The following is a 22,981-nucleotide window of genomic DNA, read 5'->3' on the forward strand; positions in this document are numbered from 1 at the left end:
TCCATCCCTCCCAGCTGAGCTGCTCTCCGCACCCTCACACGCAGTGGCGCCCATGCTCAGTCACTGGGCAGCACATCCCAGGCTATCCGCGCACATGCATTACTTCATAGTTATCCTGCTGCACCACGCCACTGCAGCTGTCATCCCCATCACACAGGTGCAGCCGACGAGCCCAGCACACAGCACACAGCACACAACCCCTGTATAATAAAGCCTGGCCGTCACCTCTATGACAGGCACATGACAGCACGGTGCACACAAAGAAGCATCACTGCGCTTACCCTGCAGGCTCCCGCTATCTCTCCCAGTAAGTGATGTCCAGCAAGGGTACCGCTTCTATCCTCCCACCAGTAGGTGGCGACATTCCAGCAGCGGATACAAAGGATTGACTACATATACATAGTATGCAGCCGCCATCTTTACTCAGGTATGAAAGAGGCCATAAGGAACAAGGATTTTATTCTGCCAGATACTTATTCTTTGTCACCTGAGAGGACTAATACCGAGGTAAGTAACATAGCGACCAACCTTAGTAAGGCACGGTCTCAGTCATATTAGAAAGAGAAATAGTCGCCTTGTTTCCAGTAGTAAAGATGGCTAACGGTGTCCTAGGGAGGCGTGACGTCACCTCGCAGGTAACGAGCAGCTCGTCTCTCACAAGTCAGTTTTTCTAGCCAAGAGCATCATGGGAAACGTAGTTTATAAAGATGGATTATGTGACACTGTAGCTGTAAGGGCGGATTTAGGAGACGATGTAATAGCATATAATTATTAACCGTACACATAGATGCATATATAATCACTATATACAACTACATCTGCTGTAGCTACAAGCGTAATTATATCCAATTACATTAACATATATATATATATTCCATGGTCTTGTAATTATATACAGTCATAGTTGATAAAGTTAATGTAGCTGTGTACAGTTTGCATATATATATATATATATATATATATATATATATATATATATATATATATATATATAATCTTGTTCAATATACAGTAATTATATATATATATATATATATATATATATATATATATATATATGTATATATTTGTATATAGTAATCACAAGGAGCGGATGGGTTACCATGGCAGCCAGGGGCTTACTGCGGACCCTTATGGCTGTCATTGTAGTCCCCCTATGAAGCACGGCACGGGCCCTGGATTCGGCTTCATAGAAGTAAATTATTTCTTCCATTTATTGCAATATATAATATGAGGGATTGAATGATCGCAGGTTCTAGTCCCCTGAGGAGACAAAATAAGAAAATATTTAAAAAAAACCCAAAAAACTTTAAATCACCTTCCTTTTAACGCTCAAAAATTAAAAAAATATAAAAACATATAACATAAAATAAACATATTTGGCAAAGTGTGATCTATGAAAATATAAAACTATTTAAACCGTACGGTAATTGCCTAAAAGTAACACGTTTAAACACCAGAAATGACATTTTTCAGTGGCCGCACTTTCTTACCCCCAAGAAAAAATACAATGAAAATCAATCACAACCTAATATTTACCCCCAAAATGGTATCAATAAAAATGCTAATTCCAAGCACAATAAACAATCCCCCTCAGGTACAAAAATAAACAAGTTAGGGTATGGCTCCACGGTCCGGAGGGGCGGCGGTATCGCCGCAGCGGCGAAGCCGCTCGGCGCTAAGCCCCGCCCCCTTCCTGGGACGCGATGGTGCCGGATGTGTACAGTACACATCCGGGATCATCGCACCCCTCGCCATAGGGCCCTGTGATATGCCTTGCGGGGACGCTGCGTCCCCGCAAGGTGTACGGACATGCTGCGATCTGAAAAGACGCGCAGCATGTCCGGAGTCGCAGGGCCGCCGCGTGCGGGTTTCCACGCATAGTGGAGACGGGATTTCATAAAATCCCCTCCACTATGCTGGAACATCTGGACGCTGCTTGTTTGACGCTGCAGCGTCAAACAAGCAGCGTTTACTTACCGTGGAAACATACCCTTACAGATCTCAGAAAATGGCAACACAAACAAAATAGTTTTTGACATAATTCTGATTTTTTTTTTTATCACTGAAGTATAAAAACAACCTGCTTAGTTTGGTATCGCCGTGAATGTTCTGATCTGGAGAATCATAATTCCAGGTCATTTTTATAGCACAATGACAACTGTAAAACAAAACCCCCAAAACAAGGGGATCATGGCATTTTTTTCTCACTGTATTACCTCACTTGGACTTTTGTTCTCATTTTTTAGTACAGAACATGGTAAAATGGATGCTGTCATTCACACCTATTTGTCCCACATCAAACAGTCTCTCATATTGTTTTGTAGGGAACTGGAGGAAAAAAGCGAAAGTGCAAAAACTAAAATGGCAAGGTCTTGAAAGAGTTAAAGGGGTTGTCCCAGGGTAACGGTTTCCATGATGTATTTCATCGTGTGTGATCTTTTGCAGTTGTTCTTCCATATAGCTTATGCATGTTTGCGGCGTTTTTCCCTGTAAGGCTATGTCTCCACGTTCAGGATGGCCGGCGGGATCGCCGCAGCGGCGAAGCCGCTCGGCGCTAAGCCCCGCCCCCTTTCTGGGACGCGATCATGCCGGATGTGTTAACTCTTCACATCCGGGATGATCGCTCGCTCCCATAGGGCCCTGTGATATGCCTTGCGGGGACGCTGCGTCCCCGCAAGGTGTACGGACATGCTGCGATCTGAAAAGACGCGCAGCATGTCCGGAGTCGCAGGGCCGCCGCGTGCGGGTTTCCACGCATAGTGGAGACAGGATTTCATAAAATCCCCTCCACTATGCTGGAACATCTGGACGCTGCTTGTTTGACGCTGCAGCTCTGCGCAGCGTCAAAAAAGCAGCGTTTCCTGACCGTGGAAACATACCCTTAGTGTTCTCATTCACCTCATTCATACTCCTCAACATTAAAACTGCATCACCAAGGAGGAAAAGCCGTGGGATTATGGAAATCACAGGATGGACATCTTGTTGATATGCCAGTGATGAAAAAATGGAGACAACATTTTTAAATGTTTAAAATATTCAGTATGAGCTCCACATGCAGAAATACACGCACTTACATGCCCTCCCCTGCTAATATTGGGCTTATTAACCCATTATCTACCAATGTCCTTTTTTGGGGACGCCTAATATTTAGCTTCTAGCAACTAAGATTTTATAATTTTTAGAATTAGGTCCAATTTTTTGTGTTGTGTTTGTAAAATGAATGTTTTTAAAATAGGAAATCATGTCATTGTTATTTTTAATTGAATATTGGGACGCCCTTTTCTGAAAAATCCATACTTGTAAAAATTTTAATTTGGCAAGTAATGGGTTAATGGTTGTTTGATGAGCCAATTCAAAGCACTTGTTCTCACCCACAAAGCTCTCCACAGTGCGGCACCCCCTTACATCTCCTCCCTCATTTCTGTCTATCGGCCTAACAGACCGCTGCGCTCTGCAAATGACTTTCGACTAACCTCTGCACTAATCCGTACCCCCCACTCCTGACTCCAAGACTTCTCCCGTGCTGCGCCAATCCTCTGGAATGCTCTACCCCAAGATATTAGGACCAGCCACAACTTGCACAGTTTTAGGCGCTCGCTCAAAACACATTTGTTCAGAGCGGCCTATCACGTTCCCTAATCAAAAGCTACTTCCACACTAGCGTCGTACGACGCACGACGAATTGCGTCGTTGCGACGTACCGACGCAAGCAGTGGAAGCGCCGCACAACGGGGGCAGCGGATGCTGTTTTTCAACGCATCCGCTGCCCCATTGTGAGGTGCGGGGAGGCGGGGGCGGAGTTCCGGCCGCACATGCGAGGTTGGAAAAGACGGTCTCGACGCACCAAAAAACGTTACATGCAACGTTTTTTGGTGGCGACGGACCGACGCAACACGACGCAGCTGTCGCACGACGGTTGCGACGTGTGGCAATGCGTCGCTAATGCAAGTCTATGTCGAAAAAAACGCATCCTGCAAGCACTTTTGCAGGATGCGCTTTTTCTACAAAACGACGCATAGCGACGTGCAGTGCACGACGCTAGTGTGAAAGTAGCCAAAGTTATTTTAGGTTTGTGTGTGTGTGTGTGTGTGTAGCCCATTCACTACTTCCATCTACCCCCACCCCCGGAAGATGGCTGGACCATCACTGTAAATACATCATTGTAAATACACACCTGTACTTTGTATCTCCCCTACCTCATTGTAGATTGTAAGCTCTCACGAGCAGGGTCGTCTTATTTTGCTTTAATTATTGTATTATTGTTAACGTTGTTACTTATGACTTGCGTTTTGAAACTGTTAAACTGTAAAGCGCTGCAGAATATGTTGGCGCTATATAAATAAAGATTATTATTATTATGTCTGAGGAATGTGCTGCCATAATGAATTCACTTGGGCACACCAATTATTAAGATCCGCTGCTCGCAGCTCCCTTTGTAATTGTCGACAGCGTCAGACTGGAGCACACCTTGGGCCCACCAGAGAAAATCATTCTTGGGCTCACAATGTAGTGTGGTGCGGTAACCCATGTTACAGCCAGGGGGCGCAGTGTGTGTGCTTCAGGATGCGCTTGAAGGCATAATTAGGGTGATGAGACAAAGTCCGGCAGGATTGTAAATGGCCGGTATGTGTCGCAGAGGTGATCTGAGCTGTAAGCCCAAAATGATATGGTTATGATGGGACTTATAGTTCCACAAGAGTTTGTTGTGTTTACTTATAAGGGCGGGCTTATAGGGTTAGCTGGTGAGCTGGGCGGGACTGGCTAACCACACACACTCCCATCTAGGGGAGTGGTTACAACCATAAGTGACTGAGGTCTGGTCACATGGTCAGAGTGTATGGATCCACTGTTGGGTCCATGTGCAAGGTCCTGGACGGTCGGTGTTGGAAGCTCCTGTGAGTGGAGTCTTCCTGGAAGCACCTGAGAGACCGTGGACCTGGACGGTCGGTGTTGGAGTCTCCTGTGAGTGGAGATGTGCTGGAAGCATCTAGAGAGACTGTGGACCTGAATGCTCAGGGTGTTGGATTGTCTTGGGATGGACTGGAGTCCTGCAAGCACCTGGTGAGAGTGTGAGTCCTGGAATGGGCAGGGTGTTGGATTGTCCTGGGATGGACTGGAGTCCTGCAAGCACCTGGTGAGACCATGGACTGATGGCCTGTGTGTTGGAAGTGCCTGTGATTGGACTTCCTGAAAGTGCATGGAGAGGCTGCATCTACGGAGCCTGAGACGGTTTCTGTGTTGGGGAAGCTACAGTTCCTACTGTGGGTCTGGACTCTCTGAGGTGCCCTGGTCACAAGGACGGTGATCCCAGTGAGGCAGCTTTCTCCTGTGAACCAGCACTGGCAGGAGTCAGTGTGTGGAGCCGGAGCTCCTGAAAGGTAACTCCAGATAACAAGGGGTTACGGGCAGACACGGATCTGCCATTGGAACAGACTGTCGATGGTAAATGTGTTCTGTTGATGTGTATAATGAACTGTTTATGTTATGGTTTATGACGTCTAATAAACTGGAATAGACTGTTTACGTGGAGAAACCGTGCCTGAGTGCTTAAATCCCGTGCCAAGCGAGTGTTCCCCAACACACTCATGTAGCGTTTCACCACAGTAGCTACATAGAAATAAATACAAGACCACAAATTGTGTGGTAAAATACGCTAATATCAGGGTATAATATAAGGTAGTACACATCTTAATTATGTAGCAGGGGTTGGGGTACCCCCTTATAGAATATAAAGTAGCCCCCCCATAGAATATAATATAGCCTCCCTCATGGAATATAATGTAGCCCCCTTCATAGAATATAATGCAGCCCCTCTCATAGAATAGAATGCAGGCCCTCTCATAGGGTATAATGCAGCCCTCACAAAATATAATGCAACTCCCTCATAAGGTATAATTCCATCACCTTCATCATTGCCTTCTCCCCCACCACCCCCATCATTGCCCTTTCCACCACCTGTATAATTGCTTTATCCCACACCACTCCCATCATTGCCCATTCCAACACCTCCATCATTGCCTCCCCCACCACTACCATCATTGTCCTTTCCACCACAACCATCATTGCCTTCTCCCCACCACCCCCATAACTGCTCTCTCCATTACCCACATCATTGCCCTCTCCAATACACACACACGCACAGCACCACTCTCACACACAGCTCCGCACCACTCTCTCTCGCGCACTCACACACACACAGCACCACATGCACGCAGACAGACACACAGCACCACTCACCTCTCCGCACGTTTCCCGCAGCCACAGCACATCCCGGCAGCATCTTCATTGCCAACAGCTTTCTCTCTGAGACAGGAAGCGCCGGGCAGGAAGCAGGATGGCATGGGATCCCTGCAGCTCCGCTCCACTGCCAAGCTGCAGGGATCGCTCCCTGCCCGCCGATTGCCCTCAGTGTTAGCCACCCTGCAGGACCCACATCTGGGGTCCTGATGCAGCCGCACCGGCTTTACATGCAGTATGTCCGCCCCTGTGGGCAGTGTTAGCCTCAGCCTGTGGCTAACACTGCCCGCTATTAAAGTGAAATGAATATTCACTCCTCTCCACGCCAATGGGGGCGTGAATATTCATTTCTTTTTAGCAGCGGGGGCAGGCTCCTGTCTCCAGCTGCTGCTCTGCTGGAACCGGGGGGCCCCCCTAACTCACGGGCCCCATAGCAGCTGGGTGTGCCGCTATTAGCGGCACGCCACTGGCTGGGGGCCCCTGGAGCAGCAGGGGCCCTAGGCAGCTGCCGGCCCTGCATGCCAGCAGTTGTAAGTGCCTGGGCCCACCGGAGAATCCTCCGGTTTCCTGGTGGGCCAGTCCGACCCTGATTGTCGATCAATGATGTCCTAGGAGTGCTCGATGGGAGACAAGTTCGGAGACATTGCAAACTATGGTAGCATGTGTAGGCCATGCAGGCTGTTCATAGTAGCTTCAGCAACATGTGGTCTGGTGTCATGTTAAAAAACAACTCCCGGGATACTTTGGAGAAATGGCCTTACATGAGTGTATAAGAAGTCATCTGTGTTTCATTCAGAAAAAAATGGGCGATTTTTGTCTCAATTGTCATCCGTATGCAATCCTTAGGGCATCTGATTTTATACTGTACAGCAGCACGCATTAACATATTCAAAACAAAATACAGTTTTCTATGTTAAAGAATTGCAGTGTGTGTGTAAAAATCAGATGCTTTACAATTGGTCCATGTAGGATTATTTTGCACACCCATCAACTTGAATAGGCAGGCCTCATTCAAAACATGGTAGAAACTAGTGCATGCGGTTCATGAAAATAATGCTCATCTGAACAGCCTAATTGAATAACATTGATCTTAGTAGTGTCCGCAGGGCCTGACTGGCCATTTGGCAATTCTGGCAAATGTCAGAAGGACCGGTGCAGCCTTGGGCAGATATTTCCTGCGGACTATATGAAAGCATCTTATCTATTTGTTTAATGCATTTGATACATGGGCGGACATACAGCTGGTTCAACCGGTGCGGCTGCATCGGGGCCCGGAGGCTCTGGGGGGCCCCTGCAGGGTGGCTAATATAGAGGGCAATCTGGCCAGTCTATCCGGCTCCGGGGGGCCCCTGGCCAGATTGCCCTCATGTGCGGCAGGCAGGGAGCAATCCCTGCAGCTCAGCTGCCTGCAAGAGAAAATGGCAACGGATCTGCAGGGAATGAATCCATCCTGCTTCCTGTCTCACACAGACAGCAGCGGCTGAATGACAGCTTCAGCGGCGTGCAGCTTCAGGATAGGATCTGTGCACAGAGGTGAGACATCTCCTGTCTTCTTCACAGCTGCTCCTCCTGTCTGGTGCTTGTTGTTAGATCACCCCCTTCTCCCTGCACACACTTCCAGCCTGTGCAGAACGGCGTCTGCACACTCATGGCTGGAAGGAAGCTTCAGCTGTGTGCAGGACCTCAATCACCCCCTGAACAGGAGGTAAAGAACGGCCTGAATGTGACGGATTGTTTGCAGAGTAAAGAGGGGAGGCAGGGGCTGCAGTCAGAGACTAGAAGCAGCGATGTACTGACTGTGACCCCCGGAGCTTTGTGTTCTCTGGTCAGTGCAGGATTTTCATCCACACACAGCAGGGACCAGAAAGCTCAGAACTCAGGAACACAGTCACTAAATCACTGGGTCTATTCTCTGACGGGTCTCCAGTAGTGTTGAGCGATACCGTCCGATACTTGAAAGTATCGGTATCGGAAAGTATCGGCCGATACCGGCAAAGTATCGGATCCAATCCGATACCGATACCCGATACCAATACAAGTCAATGGGACTCAAGTATCGGACGGTATCCCTGATGGTTCCCAGGGTCTGAAGGAGAGGAAACTCTCCTTCAGGCCCTGGGATCCATATTAATGTGTAAAAGAAAGAATTAAAATAAAAAATATTGCTATACTCACCTCTCCGACGCAGCCTGGACCTCAGCGAGGGAACCGGCAGCGTTGTTTGCTTAAAATTCGCGCTTTTCCTTCCTTACGTGAAGTCCCGGCTTGTGATTGGTCGCGTGCCGCCCATGTGGCCGCGACGCGACCAATCACAGCAAGCCGTGACGTAATTTTAGGTCCTTCAGGATTTTAAAATTACGTTCTGGCTTGTGATTGGTCGCGTCGCGGTCACATGGGCGACGCGACCAATCACAAGCCGTGACGTCACGGGAGGCTGGACACGCGCGCATTTTAAAATGCGCGCGTGTCCAGCCTCCCGTGACGTCACGGCTTGTGATTGGTCGCGTCGCCCATGTGGCCGCGACGCGACCAATCACAAGCCAGAACGTAATTTTAAAATCCTGAAGGACCTAAAATTACGTCACGGCTTGCTGTGATTGGTCGCGTCGCGGCCACATGGGCGGCACGCGACCAATCACAAGCCGGGACTTCACGTAAGGAAGGAAAAGCGCGAATTTTAAGCAAACAACGCTGCCGGTTCCCTCGCTGAGGTCCAGGCTGCGTCGGAGAGGTGAGTATAGCAATATTTTTTTATTTTAATTCTCTCTTTTACACATTTTTACATTAATGTTGTTTCGATACCGATACCCGATACCACAAAAGTATCGGATCTCGGTATCGGAATTCCGATACCCGCAAGTATCGGCCGATACCCGATACTTGCGGTATCGGAATGCTCAACACTAGTCTCCAGTCATCACTGCAGTATCAGATCCAGGCTGGGACTGACCCCTGAGCCCATCCCCCAGTGAAGACTTTTTCACATATACTGTAGCTGTTGCATTAAACACACAGGTACAATACATAGACACATATAAGGGTATGTTTCCATGGTCAGTAAACTCTGCAGATTGGACGCTGTGTACATCCGCAGCATCCAATCCGCAGCAGCCGGATGTTACAGCATAGTGCATGAGATTTCAAGGAATGTCCACTATGTGTGCAGCGGCACCCACAGCTTCCCTGCGGAGACGGACATGCGGCGCATCTTTCTAGACCGTAGCATGTCTATTTATCTCGCGGAGACGCTCAGTCTCCGCAAGATAAATATCACAGTCCAATGTATAGGATGCGGTGATTCCGCATGGTTCAATGAACACATGCGGAATCATCATTCGTACAAAAGCCGGCAGCGCTTTGGACCGAGCAGACATGTGCTGCGTCCAAAGCGCTGCCGATTCCTGACCGTGGAACCATACCCTTATACATTAATGTATAGTATGTCACATATGCAGTAGACACAGGTGTTTATTATACATGGGCATATTCTACAGTATATGTATGCATTTTATATAGGTATGTACTATGAGTGCACTTCATATACTGTATATAGTTATACACTGATGCATTGATATACTGTAGGCAGCTACATCATTTTTGCCTACTACTAGTTTTGAAAAATCTCCCCAGACTGTATAAGCCCTTAACGAAATATGACATACTGCATACATCATATGTTGTCTTCCTGCCTTCATGCAGGCTCGCAAGCTGATCCCGCCTATTTCCTGACAAATGATGGCAGTGATATTCCGCCATCATCTGTCACTAACAGCCACTGTTCACCTGTTAAACACCGCTGTGGATCTGTGACAGCAGCATTTACAGCATGTCGGCAGGGGAGAGTGTTGATCAATGCATCCATTGGCACTCTTGTGACATGATGGTGGGGAGCTGATGGGTTGCCATGATGGCCAGAGGCCTGTTGACAGCCTGTGCCTGCCATGACAAATTCCTGTGAAAACCAGCCTGCAGCTGACTTTCATAGGAGATTGTGATTTTTACAATATTCAGCAATACTGTGGCACTGCTAAATATAGCACAAGTAATCGGATTATTGAAGGTTCAAGCCCCCTAACGGGACTAACAATACAGAGAAAAGTAAAAGAAAAATGCTTTGAAAAATATGAAAAAAAGTTCAAGTTACCCTCCTTTTCACTGATTAGGAAGTACAAAAAAAATACACATCTTTGGTATCACTACATCAGTAATGGCGTGTCGTGGTCATAGTGTGGTGGTAATTCTACCTTGTATGTGGTATTATTCGGTCACTATATGATGATAATATGGTCTGGTCACAGTGTGGCAGTATTTGTCCCTGGTATGTGATATTATTCGGTCACTCTGTGGTGGTTAAATGTGATCTGGTCACGGTGTGGCAGTGTTTGTCTCCTGTATGTGATATTTGGTCATTATATGGTGGTAACATGTGGTTTAGTCATGGTGTGGCGGTATGTGTCCCCTGTATGTGATATTATTCGGTCACTATGTGGTGGTAATTTGTGGTCTGGTCACGGTGTGGCGGTATTTGTTGCTTTTATTTGGTATTATTTGTCTTTGTATAGGGGACTGTGTTGTGTATTGAGGTCACTTGTTCTCACTGATATCAATAAGGGGAAGATTATTGATTTCCAATACAGTCGAAATACTTGGAGGTTTTACCCCCCCTGTCCTGTGACACAGTAGAAATATGCACTTACATTTGTTCTCCTGTGAAAACAAGTAATCACCTATCCTAAGGCCACGTTCATACGTTCAGTATGTGGTCAGTATTATACATTAGTATTTGTAAGCCAAAACCAGGAGCGGCGATAAATATGGAAGTGGTGACGTGTTTCTATTATTCTTCTCCTCTGATTGTTCCATTCCTGACTTTGCCAAAACAAAAGCTGCAGGCTATGTATGTAATCTGGTGTTTGATGGGAACTGTTAATGTGTGATTGGTGAGGACGTGGAGCAGAAGTGGAGTTTTTCCAAGAGTGGGCAATGAGACTGTGGAAGGTTCGAGGTGTGGAGGCAGAGCTGGGGTGAAGCCTTAGCGGAGTGTCATGATTCTCAATGGCGAGAGAACATAGCCCAGCATATATGAGAACTAGCTCTTGGAAGATGGAAACTATACTGACCATGAACTAAACCTGCCGCACAACTAGAAGTGGCCGGGTAGCATGCCTACGTTTTTTTATCCCTAGATGCCCAGCGCCAGCCGGAGAACTACCTAATCCTAGCAGAGGAAAAGACAGTCCTGGCTCACCTCTAGAGAAATTTTCCCAAAAGGCAGACAGAGGCCCCCACATATATTGGCGGTGATTTTAGATGAAATGACAAACGTAGTATGAAAATAGGTTTAGCAAAAATCGAGGTCCGCTTACTAGATAGAAAGAAGACAGAAAGGGCACTTTCATGGTCAGCAGAAAACCCTATCAAAACACCATCCAGAAATTACTTTAAGACTCTAGCATTAACTCATAACACCAGAGTGGCAATTTCCGCTCACAAGAGCTTTCCAGACACAGTAACGAAACAGCAGCTGTGAACAGGAACAAAATGCAAAAACACACAAGGACAAAAGTCCAACTTAGCTGGGAGTTGTCTAGTAGCAGGAACATGCACAGAAAGGCTTCTGATTACATTGTTGACCGGCATGAAACTGACAGAGGAGCAAGGTTATATAGCGACTCCCACATCCTGATAGGAGCAGGTGAACAGAGGGGATGATGCACACAAGTACAATTCCACAAGTGGCCACCGGGGGAGCCCAGAATCCAATTTCACAACAGTACCCCCCCCTCAAGGAGGGGGCACCGAACCCTCACCAGAACCACCAGGGCGATCAGGATGAGCCCTATGAAAGGCACGGACAAGATCGGAGGCATGAACATCAGAGGCAGTGACCCAAGAATTATCCTCCTGACCGTATCCCTTCCATTTGACCAGATACTGGAGTTTCCGTCTGGAAACACGAGAGTCCAAGATCTTTTCCACAACGTACTCCAACTCACCCTCAACCAACACCGGAGCAGGAGGCTCAACGGAAGGCACAGCCGGTACCTCATACCTGCGCAACAATGACCGATGAAAAACATTATGAATCGAAAAGGATGCAGGGAGGTCCAAACGGAAGGACACAGGGTTAAGAATCTCCAATATCTTGTACGGGCCGATGAACCGAGGCTTAAACTTAGGAGAAGAAACCCTCATAGGGACAAAACGAGAAGACAACCACACCAAGTCCCCAACACAAAGCCGAGGACCAACACGACGACGGCGGTTGGCAAAAAGCTGAGTCTTCTCCTGGGACAACTTCAAATTGTCCACCACCTGCCCCCAAATCTGATGCAACCTCTCCACCACAGCATCCACTCCAGGACAATCCGAAGATTCCACTTGACCGGAGGAAAATCGAGGATGAAACCCCGAATTACAGAAAAACGGGGACACCAAGGTGGCAGAGCTGGCCCGATTATTGAGGGCGAACTCCGCCAAAGGCAAAAAAGCAACCCAATCATCCTGATCCGCAGACACAAAACACCTCAAATATGTCTCCAAGGTCTGATTAGTCCGCTCGGTCTGGCCATTAGTCTGAGGATGGAAAGCAGACGAAAAAGACAAATCTATGCCCATCCTAGCACAGAATGCCCGCCAAAATCTAGACACGAATTGGGTCCCTCTGTCAGAAACGATATTCTCCGGAATACCATGCAAACGAACAACATTTTGAAAAAACAGAGGAACCAACTCGGAAGAAGAAGGCAACTTAGGCAAGGGAACCAGATGGACCATCTTAGAGAAACGGTCACACACCACCCAGATGACAGACATCTTATGAGAAACAGGCAGATCCGAAATAAAATCCATCGAGATGTGCGTCCAAGGCCTCTTCGGGATAGGCAAGGGTAACAACAATCCACTAGCCCGAGAACAACAAGGCTTGGCCCGAGCACAAACGTCACAAGACTGCACAAAGCCTCGCACATCTCGTGACAGGGAAGGCCACCAGAAGGACCTTGCCACCAAATCCCTGGTACCAAAGATTCCAGGATGACCTGCCAACGCAGAAGAATGAACCTCAGAGATGACTCTACTGGTCCAATCATCAGGAACAAACAGTCTACCAGGTGGGCAACGATCAGGTCTATCCGCCTGAAACTCCTGCAAGGCCCGCCGCAGGTCTGGAGAAACGGCAGACAATATCACTCCATCTTTAAGGATACCTGTGGGCTCAGAATTACCAGGGGAGTCAGGCTCAAAACTCCTAGAAAGGGCATCCGCCTTAACATTCTTAGAACCCGGTAGGTAAGACACCACAAAATTAAACCGAGAGAAAAACAACGACCAGCGCGCCTGTCTAGGATTCAGGCGCCTGGCAGACTCAAGGTAAATTAAATTTTTGTGGTCAGTCAATACCACCACCTGATGTCTGGCCCCCTCAAGCCAGTGACGCCACTCCTCAAAAGCCCACTTCATGGCCAAAAGCTCCCGATTCCCAATATCATAATTCCGCTCGGCGGGCGAAAATTTACGGGAAAAAAAAGCACAAGGTCTCATCACGGAGCAGTCGGAACTTCTCTGCGACAACACCGCCCCAGCTCCGATTTCAGAAGCGTCGACCTCAACCTGAAAAGGAAGAGCAACATCAGGCTGACGCAACACTGGGGCGGAAGAAAAGCGGCGCTTGAGCTCCCGAAAGGCCTCCACAGCATCAGGGGACCAATCAGCAACATCAGCACCCTTCTTAGTCAAATCAGTCAATGGTTTTACAACATCAGAAAAACCAGCAATAAATCGACGATAAAAGTTAGCAAAGCCCAAAAATTTCTGAAGACTCTTAAGAGAAGAGGGTTGCGTCCAATCACCAATAGCCTGAACCTTGACAGGATCCATCTCGATGGAAGAGGGGGAAAAAATGTATCCCAAGAAGGAAATCTTTTGAACCCCAAAAACACACTTAGAACCCTTCACACACAAGGAATTAGACCGCAAAACCTGAAAAACCCTCCTGACCTGCTGGACATGAGAGTCCCAGTCATCCGAAAAAATCAGAATATCATCCAGATACACAATCATAAATTTGTCCAAATAATCGCGGAAAATGTCATGCATAAAGGACTGGAAGACTGAAGGGGCATTTGAAAGACCAAAAGGCATCACCAAATACTCAAAATGGCCCTCGGGCGTATTAAATGCGGTTTTCCACTCATCCCCCTGCTTGATTCGCACCAAATTATACGCCCCACGGAGATCAATCTTAGAGAACCACTTGGCCCCCTTTATACGAGCAAACAAATCAGTAAGCAGTGGTAACGGATATTGATATTTAACCGTGATTTTATTCAAAAGTCGATAATCAATACACGGCCTCAAAGAGCCGTCTTTCTTAGACACAAAGAAAAAACCGGCTCCTAAGGGAGATGACGAAGGACGAATATGTCCCTTTTCCAAGGACTCCTTTATATATTCTCGCATAGCCGCGTGTTCAGGCACAGACAGATTAAATAAACGACCCTTAGGGTATTTACTACCCGGGATCAAGTCTATGGCACAATCGCACTCCCGGTGCGGAGGTAGTGAACCAACCTTGGGTTCTTCAAAAACGTCACGAAAGTCAGACAAGAATTCAGAAATCTCAGAGGGAATAGATGATGAAATGGAAACCAAAGGTACGTCCCCATGAGTTCCTTTACATCCCCAGCTTAACACAGACATAGCTCTCCAGTCGAGGACTGGGTTATGAGATTGCAGCCATGGCAATCCCAGCACCAAAACATCATGTAGATTATACAGCACCAGAAAGCGAATAACCTCCTGGTGATCCGGATTAACACGCATAGTCACTTGTGTCCAGTATTGTGGTTTATTACTAGCCAATGGGGTGGAGTCAATCCCTTTCAGAGGTATCGGAGCCTCCAATGGCTCCAAATCATACCCACAGCGTTTGGCAAAGGACCAATCCATAAGACTCAAAGCAGCGCCAGAGTCGACATAGGCGTCCGCGGTAATAGATGACAAAGAACAAATCAGGGTCACAGATAGAATAAACTTAGACTGTAAAGTGCTAATTGAAACAGACTTGTCAGGCTTCTTAGTACGCTTAAAGCATGCTGATATAACATGAGTTGAATCACCACAATAGAAGCACAACCCATTTTTTCGTCTAAAATTCTGCCGCTCGCTTCTGGACAGAATTCTATCACATTGCATATTTTCTGGCGTTTTCTCAGTAGACACCGCCAAATGGTGCACAGGTTTGCGCTCCCGCAGACGCCTATCGATCTGAATAGCCATCGTCATGGACTCATTCAGACTCGCAGGCACAGGGAACCCCACCATAACATCCTTAATGGCATCAGAGAGACCTTCTCTGAAAATCGCCGCCAGGGCGCACTCATTCCACTGAGTAAGCACAGACCATTTGCGGAATTTTTGGCAGTATATTTCAGCTTCATCTTGCCCCTGAGACAAGGACATCAAGGCCTTTTCCGCCTGAAGCTCTAAATGAGGTTCCTCATAAAGCAACCCCAAGGCCAGAAAAAACGCATCCACATTGAGCAACGCAGGATCCCCTGGTGCCAATGCAAAAGCCCAGTCTTGAGGGTCGCCCCGGAGCAAGGAAATTACAATCCTGACCTGCTGTGCAGGGTCTCCGGCAGAGCGAGACTTCAGGGACAAAAACAATTTGCAATTATTTTTAAAATTTTGAAAATGAGATCTATTCCCCGAGAAGAATTCAGGCAAAGGAATTCTAGGCTCAGACATAGGTGCATGAACAACGAAATCTTGCAAATTTTGTACCTTTGTGGCGAGATTATTCAAACCTGTAGCTACACTCTTAAGATCCATTTGAAACAGGTGAACACAGAGCCATTCAAGGATAAGAAGGAGAGAAAGAGAGGAAGGCTGCAGACTAGCAAGTGATTCAATTAAGAGCACACTCAGAACTAGAGGAAAAAAAAAAAATAAAAAAATAAATTGTAGCAGACTTCTTTTTTCTCTCCTTTCTCAGCCAGTAATTTAACCCTTTTTTTTGGGCCGGTCAAACTGTCATGATTCTCAATGGCGAGAGAACATAGCCCAGCATATATGAGAACTAGGTCTTGGAAGATGGAAACTATACTGACCATGAACTAAACCTGCCGCACAACTAGAAGTGGCCGGGTAGCATGCCTACGTTTTTTTATCCCTAGATGCCCAGCGCCAGCCGGAGAACTACCTAATCCTAGCAGAGGAAAAGACAGTCCTGGCTCACCTCTAGAGAAATTTTCCCAAAAGGCAGACAGAGGCCCCCACATATATTGGCGGTGATTTTAGATGAAATGACAAACGTAGTATGAAAATAGGTTTAGCAAAAATCGAGGTCCGCTTACTAGATAGAAAGAAGACAGAAAGGGCACTTTCATGGTCAGCAGAAAACCCTATCAAAACACCATCCAGAAATTACTTTAAGACTCTAGCATTAACTCATAACACCAGAGTGGCAATTTCCGCTCACAAGAGCTTTCCAGACACAGTAACGAAACAGCAGCTGTGAACAGGAACAAAATGCAAAAACACACAAGGACAAAAGTCCAACTTAGCTGGGAGTTGTCTAGTAGCAGGAACATGCACAGAAAGGCTTCTGATTACATTGTTGACCGGCATGAAACTGACAGAGGAGCAAGGTTATATAGCGACTCCCACATCCTGATAGGAGCAGGTGAACAGAGGGGATGATGCACACAAGTACAATTCCACAAGTGGCCACCGGGGGAGCCCAGAATCCAATTTCACAACAGCGGAGTCTCAAGGGGCCCGAAAATTTTGACAGCATGGGGCCCTGAAATTCCTAGTGGCAGCCCTGGGTGGAGGAGAGGGCAATGATGGGGGTGATGAAGCAGAAGGCAATGATTGGGTTGATGGAGAGGGCTATGATGGGGCAGAAGGCAATGATTGGGTTGACGGAGTGGGCAATTATGGGGGGTGATGGGGCAGAAGGCAATGATTGGGTTGACGGAGAGGGCAATGATAGGGGTGGTGGGGGAGAAAGCAATTATGGAGGTGGTAGAAAGGGCAATAATGGGATGGTGGGGAGAAGGAAATGATGGAGGTCCTGGAATGTTTAATGATGGGGTGGTGGGGAGGAGGAAATTATGGAGGTCGTGGAATGGGTAATGATAGGGTGGTGGGGAGAAGGCAATGATGGTGGCAGTGGAAAAGACAATGATGGGGTGGTGGGGAGGAGGCAATGATGGAGGTGGTGGAATGGGCAATAATGGGGTGGTGGGGAGAAAGCAATGATGGAGGTGGTGAAGAGGGCAATTAAGGAGGTGGGGAAGTTGGCAATAATGGGATGCGGGGGGAGGAGGACAATGAGGGATGTGGGGGATTGTGGTGAGAGGAAGGGGGATTGGGATGGGAGGAAGGGGGATTTATAATGGATTTAGGAACAGGGGGAGGTGGAGGAAGACATTATTATCGATAATTATTATGTATAGCACAGTCCCTTAGTATATAGTGTACTCACTTATCTTTAGCACAGTCCCTTAGTGTATAGTGTACTCATTATGTATAAAACCATCCTTAGTTACATAGTTTCCTCTTTTGTTATGTATAACACTGGCCCTTATTACGTACCATCCTCTCTAGCTATGTATGATGCCCTCCTTTATTATATAGCTTCCTCTGCTGTTATGTACAGTGCAGTCTCTTACATAGTGTAAGAAAATGTCCAGATAAGAAAAATGACAGTGCACTCACCGGTGTTGAGCCAAAGCGATTTATTCACATGCAATCATGCGGTGCAGGGAGGGTGGTGAACACATTGCGGATGACAGCCGTTTCGTGCTATCAAGCACTTCAACAGATCCAGATCTGTTGAAGTGCTTGATAGCACGAAACGGCTGTCATCCACAATGTGTTCACCACCCTCCCTGCACCGCATGATTGTATGTGAATAAATCGCTTTGGCTCAACACCGGTGAGTGCGCTGTCATTTTTCTTATCTGGACATTTTCTTACAAATTGTTTTTTTTCTGAAAAGCAGCACCCTGGTGGAGCTTGTTTAGCGATCATTTTTTTCTATTGTGACTAAAAAGGCATACACGGTATGTTATTTTACATTCCTGAAGCAGTAAGGGTCTAACTCATAGCGGCTGTGCGATTGCAATACCTCTGGACTGTGGATTCTTACATAGTGTATTCTTGATATTTTTGTTATTCACAGCGCCTTCTTTTATTACATAGTCCCCTCTCTTGTTAGATATAAAATGACTACTGATGGAGGAGCCGGTGACTAGACTACCAGTCCATCAGCTCCTCCTTTAGAAAAGAAGCTTTCTTATGCTCCATCAGCCATCATTGCATTTTACAGCTAACAAGACAGGACGGTATGTAATAAAAACACAGGGCTCTATAAAATCCAATATGTAAGGGACGGTGCAGTACATAATAGGAGAGGGCACTGTATAATAAGGGACGGCAATACACATAATAAAGGAGACTATTTAATGTGTGTGGATATATATATATATATATATATATATATATATATATATATATATATATATATATATATAATGTAGCTTTGTCACCTTTATAGGAGGGGGGCCCAGACACATTTCCTGCACATGGGCCCCAAGCTGTCTGTGTCCGCCCCTGATTTGATATGTACTTATAACGGCACATGTGTATATGCATGTGGATCGCCCCCACGCAAGGGCAATGGGGTACTCGGTAGCGGGTCCCTCGGTTCGGTGGATGTCACGGTGGCCCAACCCGGCCCGTGGCCCTTTGAGGGGCGTCCAGTAATGACAGGACAAGAGTTTATAGGAATGATGCTCGTGACACCACCTGTGGCACTCGGTCAGGGTGACCGACGCTGCTTAGGGGTCCGCTGGGGTGATGTTATGGCAGCTTGATGGTATACCTTCCCACAGGTGAAGTGTATCCCCAGGGCTTCCCAGAGTGTAGATGGTGATGGTGTGAGGCGCAGTGAATAAAGAGGACACAAGGTTGCAGTCTCTTTACCTTTACTGAAGGCTTCGGTGTCCACAGTCCAGAGCACCGGATCACAGGGTAGGCAGAGTCCGGCTGGTCTGAAGGCAAATCCAGAGTCTCCTTATCCAGGTGGAATGCAATAGCCTTCCTATGCGCACAGTAAAACAGTAGGTCCTCGCTTGCTTAAGCTCTAATGAAGTCCTCACTGTTATTACTCTTCTCTCTCTGTTCCCCGTGGTCGGATAGAACAAAACCCGTATGACTGATGGCCTGAGGCTTGTTTATAGGGACCCTAGAGACGCCCCGACCACCACAAGTTGCCACCGTGTCTTCTTAGGTATTAAGGTCGGGCAGCCAACTTGAAATTGACTGTCCTGCCAGTCTCTGAAGCAATGGCGTAGAGCACTTTACTCCCTCGGTATTCTGGCTACCGGAACGCGCACCAGAAGGATGCAGCTCCTCTCGTCTACTATCCTCTCTGGTATCCACTTGTTGCTATGCCTTCGTTTCTCACTCACTACAACAGGCTTCCTTTCAATGTCTCTCTCTTTGGATGCTGCCGCATGTGGGGCAGGTGCAGCTCCGTGGACCCTCGTCTTCCACAGACCGCAGTCTGGACCTGACTGTGCGAAGCCCAATCAGCTGTCTGATGCTCACTGGATGGAATCCAGCTCGCGTCTCCCTCACTTCCTAACCAACCCACTAGTTTTACCCATCTGTGAGGAGTGGCCTAATAGATAGAACCTTTGCTCCCCCTTGTGGACTGGAGGGTGAAGTGTGTGGTGTGTCTGTGATACCTGGACAGAAGATCTCCTTTATTGCCTCCAGACGTAATATCACTCCCCCTGGTGGAGGAATAATATTTCTGCAGCAACCAGGACTCTGGGGCGCTGCACATGATCTTGTAACTACCATGTGTACCTCTCTCCATAGGATGTACTTACAGATTTTAATTTATTTGTAGTAATTTTCCCTCCACCCCTTCATTTTCCCCATGCTCAATAAAGATTATCAGTAATATTTTGCAAAAAAAAGTGGTCATGTATCTTTTTGTAGGCAGGTATACTCTGTTGGGTGGCTATGCCGGGACCCTCATACAGTGTAGAATGGTTGTGGTCGACATTATACAGTTTGACGAGGTCTATGGGGACATAATACATGTACTATGTTGGCGACTGTGGTGACCATTGTACTTTATTGGGGACTTTGGTGGGCATCATACTTTATATAGGGGCCTGTGGTGGACATCATACAGTGTGGGGGTCTGTGATGCACCTCATACTGTTTATTGGGGGCTGTGGTGAATACCATATTGTATGAGGGGACTGTGATTACAATCTTATTGTGGGGTGCTTTGGGGTATCATACTTTGAGTAGGGTTTGTAGAGCAGTCATACTGTGTGGGGTCATCATACAATGTGATTGCATAATACTCTATGGGGGTCATGAAAGGGGTATCATAGTGAGTCAGATCACTTAGGGGGTTTAGTAGGGGCAAAAATATCTGTGTAAATACTACAATACATATTCTTTTCTGTTTCTTAAAAAGTTAGGAAATATGTCCATTCTTGACTGTAAAGTGATAGGACATTTTCTATGGTATTATTTGAAATGTTGGTATTGTAGTAAATCTTGATTTCCTCCAGACAAGGTAGTAATAGTAACAGAGATCCCCTTCCCCCCAATCTGGGCCTTGGGGGAAGGGACAGCGTGAACCTGGGTGCTTTCAAATGGCAGGGCTGAATTTCTGTCCCAGTCCATCCCTGGCTGTCTGTGTAATATAAATTTTTTACAGACAGCATTCGGACTGAAAATACGGTTGTGTAAACATGGCTTAATGAAACACTCTTAGTGTACTTAGAAATATCACTAAATGGGTCTGTCAAGGTGAAAATATATATCTTTATACTCTTTTTGTACTTTTATATCTAATACTGTGAAACAATAAGTTTTCCCCTGCTAATGCAAATGTAATTGTATTTAAAGATGGTTGCCAGTGTTCAGTTTCGTTTCAGTTTAGTGTCCGAAGGGTTAAGATTCATTTCTTTAGAAACGAAACTTAAGGAATGTGAAGAAAAGGAGGATCCACCAGAAGATGTCCAGCGAATCATGAGGAGATTGAGCACTAGACGTATACTGTTCAAACCCCGCCTAATGCACGCCTTCCCCTAACACTCAATATAGTATTGTGTATTTTAGAATAAAGCCAGTTGCTGTGACCGTTACACACATGTGTGTGGATCCACGAGCATGCACTGAGATTGAACCAGCTACCTGTCTGACTCATTCTTACCCGGTACCACATGCTTATAGTTTAATTTGGAATGACTGGTGAATGAGAGTTTATTGTCGTTTACGACCCCGACAATTTGGCAGCCCAACGGGGGGCGTGGCCAGCGATCCGAGACCCCCTGGACCCATGCCTGGATGTCTGTGGATGATACCCGTAGTGGCTGACCTCAAGGACTGATCACCCTCCGAACACGGTAAGTGGCTATCATATACACTGTATGTGTCACACTTGCTAGTGTCTCAGCCGTTATTGGTTTGTCTGTGGTCTCCTTGGGTCCGGGAGGTGACCGGTCGAGTGGTGAGATCGAACGCGATCCTGTGCCACGCTCTGAACCAGTAACTGAGAGACGTCGCATTTTGCGCGTTCTCGTGTACACCACACCTCCTCCACCGGTCATTGTACTCCGTTCAACCACCCTACCCGTGACTATTGTCCAGTAGTGAAGTGGAGTGAAAGATTGAGCTAGTTGTAGATTGTGGGGCGGCTTAGAGGAAGGGATAGGAGACGCAGCCTCTGTGATATTGTACCAGCTAGGTAATTAAGACGTCCCGAGCAGGGACCACCTGTATTTCTGTGGAGGGCTCTCACTAGGAGACCGCCTCCCGACTGTTTAGAATATCGTAGCAGGATAGTCTGTTAATCGCTGGTGTTCAGGTTAGGGACAGAAAATATTGAGCGCGAGGCTCTTTTTCTAATACGTTGAGCGAGATTCCGTATTGTGGAACACCAGCGTTGATATCGCTGCTAGTGGTTTTACTGCAGAAAATCACAGTATTCTGTGAGTCATGTTGCGTCTCTTAAAGCGGAAGAAGTCTGTGCCCCACAAGTTAGATGAGGATGCCGTGGAAGTCAAGACAATAGTAGAGTCACGGGAGGGCAAGAGCCAGTCAAGAAGCTTATCTGCGAGTTGTGCGAGGCTTAAAGAACAAAGGATGAAAAAAGGTTGATGGAGAGCGAGGATAAGACAATATAGAACCCGTATTTGGTTATAAAATGCCTTTGAACTGTGATCTTACAGATTGTAAAATGGCCGCCGTGCCACTGATGATGAAAATGCAGTCTCAGCCAGCGCCCTGTAATGGCGACGGGAAAGAGCTTTCCAGAAGCGTAGGTGTGTCCTGTTTGTGTTGTGCAGAATCCAACCTGGGTGGAAACCTGCCGTGTGTGTGCGTACGGACCGTCCTTGGGGCTCCGCCCAGACCACGGAGGATCATAGGAAAGTTTTGTAGAAATTAAGTCTGAAAACTGCTGCAATTTGTGACTTTGTAGAAGATACGGAGCTTTGTATCAGTGCTGTGTAGTGTAGGGGAGGGGCGGAGAGGACCGCTGCGAGATTTCTTTGTCAGTTCTCCTCTTTTCTCCTGATCTGCGCTACGTGCTGGAGAAAGGGGGGTATAGAGTTGGGCTCTTGCTCTCCCTTCAGCGCTGAAGAATGCAGTGAAAGTTCTTATCTCCGTGTTACTAGATGGGAGGGGGTGAGTG

General features: G+C 46.9%; 1 protein-coding gene across 2 annotated transcripts in view; it reads right to left on the reverse strand.

Moving 5' to 3' along the window:
• LOC143775519 (tropomodulin-2-like) overlaps positions 1–413 on the reverse strand; it is a 77,086-nt gene extending 76,673 nt beyond the window's left edge. Inside the window, exon 1 of one of the 2 annotated variants that reach the window (XM_077263751.1) lies at positions 282–413. The gene's annotated coding sequence lies outside the window, so the exon portion shown is untranslated. The remainder of the gene's footprint in view (positions 1–281) is intronic. The other variant, XM_077263752.1, reaches the window with a different exon arrangement.
• Between the last annotated feature and the right edge of the window lie 22,568 nt (positions 414–22,981).

This window comes from Ranitomeya variabilis, chromosome 5 (genome assembly GCF_051348905.1).
Source record: "Ranitomeya variabilis isolate aRanVar5 chromosome 5, aRanVar5.hap1, whole genome shotgun sequence".
Classification (NCBI taxonomy): Eukaryota; Metazoa; Chordata; class Amphibia; order Anura; family Dendrobatidae; genus Ranitomeya; species Ranitomeya variabilis.